Source organism: Sinocyclocheilus anshuiensis, unplaced genomic scaffold (assembly GCF_001515605.1).
Source record: "Sinocyclocheilus anshuiensis isolate Anshui unplaced genomic scaffold, SAMN03320099.WGS_v1.1 C33232307, whole genome shotgun sequence".
NCBI lineage: Eukaryota > Metazoa > Chordata > Actinopteri > Cypriniformes > Cyprinidae > Sinocyclocheilus > Sinocyclocheilus anshuiensis.
Window position 1 is genome coordinate 1 of NW_015622132.1, and position 7,048 is coordinate 7,048.

At 40.8% G+C, this 7,048-nt stretch overlaps 1 long non-coding RNA gene across 1 annotated transcript; it reads left to right on the forward strand.

Moving 5' to 3' along the window:
• Positions 1 to 2,070: 2,070 nt before the first annotated feature.
• Positions 2,071 to 7,042, forward strand: LOC107683371 (uncharacterized). Its single transcript, XR_001633715.1, has 3 exons — positions 2,071 to 2,652; positions 5,925 to 5,999; positions 6,919 to 7,042. It is a non-coding gene; the product is annotated as an uncharacterized LOC107683371 (long non-coding RNA).
• Positions 7,043 to 7,048: the final 6 nt, after the last annotated feature.

The window sequence follows — 7,048 nt, forward strand, 5'->3', positions numbered from 1 at the left end:
ACACACACACACACACACACACACACACAATGAGCTGGTCTTTGTGTGCTTGAGCTGACCTGGATTTTGTGTCTTAAGGTGGATGATACTAAAGCTCAATATAAAACAGAGATAATCCACCTGACACAGCCTGAAGCACAGGAAAGTCAATGCGATATCCAGCCAATTACAACACTGTTGGCACATGCGAATCAAAATCAGGATCATGTCAGACTGAACTGTGAATTATAGCTTCAACATCAAATCAGATGCATTCAACAATTTGTGCAAACAGTCAGCTATCTGCATTACATTTTCTTACAGGAAAGTGAAACCAGTCACATGACCACAGTATGGCAGCAGGATGGGTTTGGCAAGGATTTCACTGCGGTCGCCAACTTAATAAAACCACATTGCACTGATGCCATGGTGGGCTGTCGTACGTGAGGAGATTCACATCACAGCGAACACTGACACACTCTTCCTCACGTAGCCAGAAAGGCAGGGTGGAAAATCCAGGCCCTCGTGCAGTGAGCCACACACACTCATAGTGAAAGGAGGGGCAATTCCACTTCCTGATACTACGGGAAATGATGCAAGCTGTGGTTTGAGTAACTAATGAGATGGTAATGCTACTTAGCTTACATCAAAGCAGCATATTGTTGTCAGTCCTGGTATTGATTGCTTTATGCTATGTGCCTCAGAACAGACAGCATCTGATGCTAACAAGGACACTGAAGGTCAATGTTAGCCAGGAATGTCATAAGAAGGTCTTGTTATTATAGGCCTGTTTTATAACCACATACCCTGCTTTATCTCCAAAAATCACAGCTATGAAACCAAAGCCTTGATCTCAGAGCCCAATGAACACGAAGAACTTCACTTTCAAAACAAACTGTACAATTACAAAAGAATTATGAGGCTTAAAGAGGGATGCTACAATAAAATGATAAATAAAAATACAAGAGTCACATTGAAAAGGGTCCTAAACATGCAGAGATCTATGTGGATCAGAACGCTCTTGAAACCATACTGCAATGCCCTGGCAACCGCCCACAACACCCTAACAACATCACGGGTCAAGTCAATCTGCTTAAGTCATGACATAAGGAAAACTGTTTCCAGGTCCAAGTCTCTACTCGTTTCAATTGAAAATACCATCTCAATTCATATCACACATTTAAGCTTTAAAAACTCACAGGTTACAATTCAGCCTCTGGGCACCAATATTTTAACAATTCATAAAAGATGAATCAGTATTACATCACACCATTTGCTTTTGGCATCTGATAGAGCATTTGGACCCAGAAACGGTAGCCTGGGATGCCAGACTTGACTTAAGCAGATGTTATTTATTTATGCAAATTATTCTTCAATTTAATCAATTTTACTGTCACGTGCAATAATATAGCTTTCATTTTGTGACGATATAAACAATCAAGCAATAGATATTTGCAATATAGTATATATTGCTTTACATGAGTGCATTGTATATATACACATGGATAAAGTTTGCTATAGTTAAGTAGCTGACTTAAGGGAGTTTATGCACGACAATATAATTTACATTCCGTGACGAAACATTTTTTTGCACCACTAAACGAGTTACTTTCAGAAAATGTAAAAATCCTGTTCTTCAATTTTTTTCCAGTTAAAGCCACAGTCACACGCAAAATTTTTATGAAAATTTTACACACTCTCTGGCGTCTTTTTAAAAATATGCTACAAACAATACATCCAAAACGTAAAAATATGTAATGTAGTTCACCTTACTGGAATGCCGCAGTCTTAAAGATTTAAAGTTTGTGTTCAATTCAGCTAAGAAATCACGCCGATATTCACACGATACAAATTCAAAACGTTCACCAGACTTCGGAACACACTTAAATTCGGACGAGCTTGTGAATGAATGGAAAATGGAAGTCAACAGAACAAAAAAAAATAAATTGCAGTGTGACCGACCCTTAAGTCCTAAATCCTCAGCTGTGTCGGGTCATATCTGTGGTCTAGTGTTCCTTTGACCTCTGAGCTGATGCTGTCTTACTTTAGAGCATGTCTATTAATCTGCTGCAATCCTGCATCTAAACACACAGTCAATCACAATGATCTGAAATGGCTTCGACACAAATAACACAGACCTACAACAACTGGTTTAGTAAGTATAAGTGTCCTTTGGGCCTAACAAAGCAGCAGCCCTAAACCCACCTGTAGGCCCTTCGGCTCTGGGAAATAAGGCACTGTGTGTCAGTCAGAGCCCTGCAGGGGAGCGCCAGCTTGTGTGACCTTCCCTCCCCAATCACAGCGCTGCAGACACCGACGCTGGCCAGAATGAAGCAGCATGCATCGTGCTGCCGAGGAGTTGGAGCACTAAATCCTCTTTCCTTCAGAGAGGATAAAACACGCAAGCCACACACACACTTACGGTCCTGCACGAGCAGGACTCTAAGACTCCAGGCCCACATTAGTCCCTAAACACGCTGGTTTAGTTGTGGACTGGCCACTACAGGCAGTAAACAGTACTGTTTACTGTAGATCACATTACAATGCTGGGTTAAAATAGGAACGGGATGCCATAAGGAGCATTGGACTAGCTGGGATTGTACCAGTATGAAATGCATCAGGCTCGCAGTGGCATGGCAGGACTCATATCTACTGCAGCAAAAAGCTACTGAGGTGAGTCCGTTCTCTTTACTCTATGATTCAGAACAATGACTAATATCTGTGCACTGGTGCGGTCTATGAAAGGCCGGTTTGTGTCACTGCAGAGCTGTGGGTGTCTGTTTCACTGGTCTCTTCTGCTGGTTTAGTAGAAGCTTTTGACATTCTGGCGTAACTCAACAGGATGTTACAGAAAATATTCCCATATTGCATCGACACACACTCACTGCAGACCTGAAAACTGCCTCCCTGAAAGAGTGTGACAGTTTGATTAAAGATGTTGAAATGTCTACAAAGTGCCAACACAGTGTTTGTAATAAGCCTAATTTCTTGTCTGTTAATGCACACATGAATTCAAGCAATGCATATACAGCAGGGCTGAGCACAAATCAGAATTTATACATGTGCTCCATTTCAATTCCCAGGATGTTTGAAATTTGAACGACAGGAAGAACAATAATTTACTAAATAGCATTTAATTAAGAACTCTTTCACCCTGGATCATAAAATGAATTTATTTGTAATGAAATATATAAATGCCCATTTCTGTAGGTGGCATTTTAAACATGATTATTCTATCATTTCTGGAAAAACAGCCAATATGTTGTATGATATAATTTATACACAAAATTACATTTATTATGATTTATTAGTTCCATTTTAACGCTAGTTCCATAAATTCACACTCAATTTTCAATTTAGCTTACTGCCCCAATGGAAATTCAGGAATTGAACGGTGGCAAATTTACTTTTTAAGTGCTTCTGAACTGGCAATGAGGTGTCTTTACATAGACTATTTAATGCTGCTCAGAGTTGACAAATGCATTTATACAGCAATTCTCAACGGCATACTATGCATGGAAGCTTGTTCCACTGCGGGGACAGCAAAAGTAATTGCAACTTTCTCTTAATCAGGCCTTTTTTTCATACGGTTCCGAGTTCATCTCTCACAATTCTGTCTTTTTTTTATGCAAATCTCACGATTTCTAGATATAAAGACAATTGTGACTCACAGAATTTTGTGAGATTGCAATAGCTTTTTTATTTTGTGGCAGAAACAAAAACTGAAGCTGCATTATGTCTGGATGTTGAGCAGGCAGAGCAAACTTAACTCGCTCGGCTGCGTAAAGATGCCTTTGGAAACATACAGGCTTGAATACGAGTACAGGCCAACAAACCCCAATGCAGGGGACATCAACCTAGAACAGACTGAGAACCAGACTTAAAATCTGACAACGCAGAAAGTGTCAAGGTATGTGATTGCAAGACAAACACACAAAACAGTCCAATTCCTCCCTCGCAGAAACATGATGCAGCATCATAATTAGCACCTGTGCATAATTAGTGAGTGCCCACGCGAGGAGAGCCAGACTGTGCTTCAGATGTCCGCAGGGGAGCGATTCTGATCCAGTACCATCCATCCATTCATCCATCCATTCATTCATTCATCCATTCCTGAAACTAATAAAGAGCAATATCTTAATGCAATGCACTCCTTCATAATGAAAATAGCAAGGCGTGCGTCAACGTTAAACTGAGCGTTCAGAGCCTCTCTGAAGATCAAACATCACCATCCTCATCTTCATCACCTGCATTCACACAGGTGTTCGCTGGGGAGCATGTGGCGGATGCGCTGCGGGTCACGTCCCGCCACTGCGTCACATTCTCCGCCTGCGCGAGGGCGCGCACGTAAGCCTCTAATTCGAATGAATTCAAAATTAATGACGGTTATTGATAAACTGTCACACATTGAAATTACAGACGACGATGAATGTTAAAAGACGGCTAGTCAGCACAAAACAGCGGAAAACGCAGCGAAATCTACGATTAAAGACGGTAAGTCTGGTGGAAACGAACTTTCGCGAAATTAAATACAAAAATAGCACCAAAATTCTCAGCAGGATGAGGAAATACTGACTGAAAATAACCAAACATGCGCTATTTTATGAGCGCAGCTGCTCTGGCTGACGGAAAACGTAGCTAAAACTGTACACAATAGCGTTGCTAATGAAAACTATTATTATATGACTATTATGATGTTGATTTTTGTAAGCGCTGCTCTGAGGACACTCACCTGCGTTTGCTGATAGTCGGCCGAGACTGATGCGCTCCGGATCGCGAGCTCAAGGTGATCTGCCAAACCAACCGGGAACTACTTCCGTCAAAGGCACACGCGGATTGATACTAATGACGTCAAACTATAAAAATGTCACTATAACTGCTTTCTCGGCAATATTTGATCATATCTTTCCCGGGAATGATCTCTAAACGTGTATTGGTGTTTCGTCAATCAAAGAAAAGCACACAAAGCACTAAAGTCTTGATATATAAAGCCAAGCTTCCTGATGGGGGATTATATAACGCCAAACGAGGGAAGTGGAATGATCCAATCAGAGCGCGAGATACGGCACGGTGCCTGTGCACGAGGAGATCACGTGTCAGGAGGATGCTGCGCTGCTGCTAAACTATAAACGAGTGACAAAGTGCTTGTTGATAATCTAAAATACGTTTAAATAACGCAGTGGACGTATTGCCCATATAAATCTATTCGCCTACAGCGTGCACACAGCGAAATTGATGTACTTACGCGTTAATCCAGACGCACGCAGCATCAGCGTTCATTTTTTTTAACTCTTCAAAGGGCAAACTGAAGGGGTTTTACCCTTATATGTCGCTTATATACATCACACTAGTGATGTAAGGACACTACACAAAGTATCATCACGAAATTAACATGCTTATATCACAAATGCCACTTATTCAACCATTATCAACGAGTACCATGGTAGTACTATGCGTTTTTGTGCATATACCATGTTTTTGAACATGTGCCATGGTAAAACCTTGTTGTTTGGACAAGTTATGTGGCAATACTATGTTGTTGGACACGTGCCACTGTAATTCAGTGTTTTTTTGGACGTGCACCATTGTGTTTTGTACTTGCACCATGGTAGCACTATGCTTTTGACTGATGCATTATGGGGAAAAAACCATGACTCTTAAATAAGGTAGTCATTCAAAGCTGCCTGGTAATATTAATCGGTTATTATCATTTGATACCATCATTGTACCGTCATTGCACTGGCTAGTGGCATGCAATTGTCTAATTTACGACAGGAATGTAAATATGAAGTGATGAATTACATGAATAATTGTATATTTGTGTCACTTGGAGACAGACATTCATAGAGCAGCTGTTGCATTCGTTAATTAATAGCACCCTCTAGTGTGCATATGCTGTCACCAATGGCAGTGAAAACATGTTTTCTGTCTCTACTGTATTTTAGATCAGATATGCACGGAGTCTGGGCAGGTAAAGCCAATGCAAGATTATGGCATCCATATGAAAGATCAGCTCCAAGGTTAGTTTAATGACTAAAGATTCAAATGCACCCGTTTCATGGCACAGACTTCAAATCTGCACTATTTATTTCTGTACTTTTAACCAGGAATGATATGGAGTGTAATGAGTGAAAGTATAGGACTATTACACATAGAAATATCTGAATGTTATATGAAACCATATGCATTGGCTTTTCATCTTGTGATTGATTCCCAGAACTGGAATTAACCTCTGCATTTAATTGCAAGCTAATTAAACTCTGCAAACTAATTAAACATCCACTTGTAATTGGGGGTTCATGGTGCATCTGCTATATGCTTCACTGCCATTGAACGTGCATAACACATATTTTGCAGTTTACACACTAAATTATTTCTGTGGTGATTGACAGCAGGCACAGATGCCTAGAATTGTATTAAAATATAAGACATTTCAATATAAAATGTGTTGAAATTGTTAAAAAGATAATTGCGTGCTTAAATATTAAGCATGCAAAATAAGAGGTCACTAGGTGACAACAATGTAGCATGCATGCTGTTTAAACTGTCCAGTCACAGTATTTCTCCACCTGGTGGTCACAGGCGGAGGTGTTTCATCTCAAAGATGTTTCATCTGTGTGATTTTTGTCAATTTTCAGGCCTCTGCAGATAAAATGCACCACTTTTGAAAACAATCCCCGTGCAACACTGCACAACTGCACTTTAACTTCCGCAACACTGATGCTCAGCCTAAAATAAAAGGTTTATAGGAAACTTTGGCCATATTTGAGGACTAGCAGGATTGATATGGATTGAACCTGACAGTATTAAATGCATCGTTTTAATATATGCAGCATTTCATGTTCTGGACTAGTATTGGTTATTGTTTGAAGATGAGTCTGTTTTGAGGCCAGTTTGATGCTGTCGTACTGCATTGACCATCTGCACGTCTGTGTCCAGGTGAAGGTGTGTGAACTCACCTGCTCTCCACGACGGCCCCGACGCTGCTGCTGCTCCCGCTGCCCATGCTGACCGCTGCTCACTGACCGCTGCTCACCTGCTGCGTGTCCTTGTGCCTCTCGCCCAAACC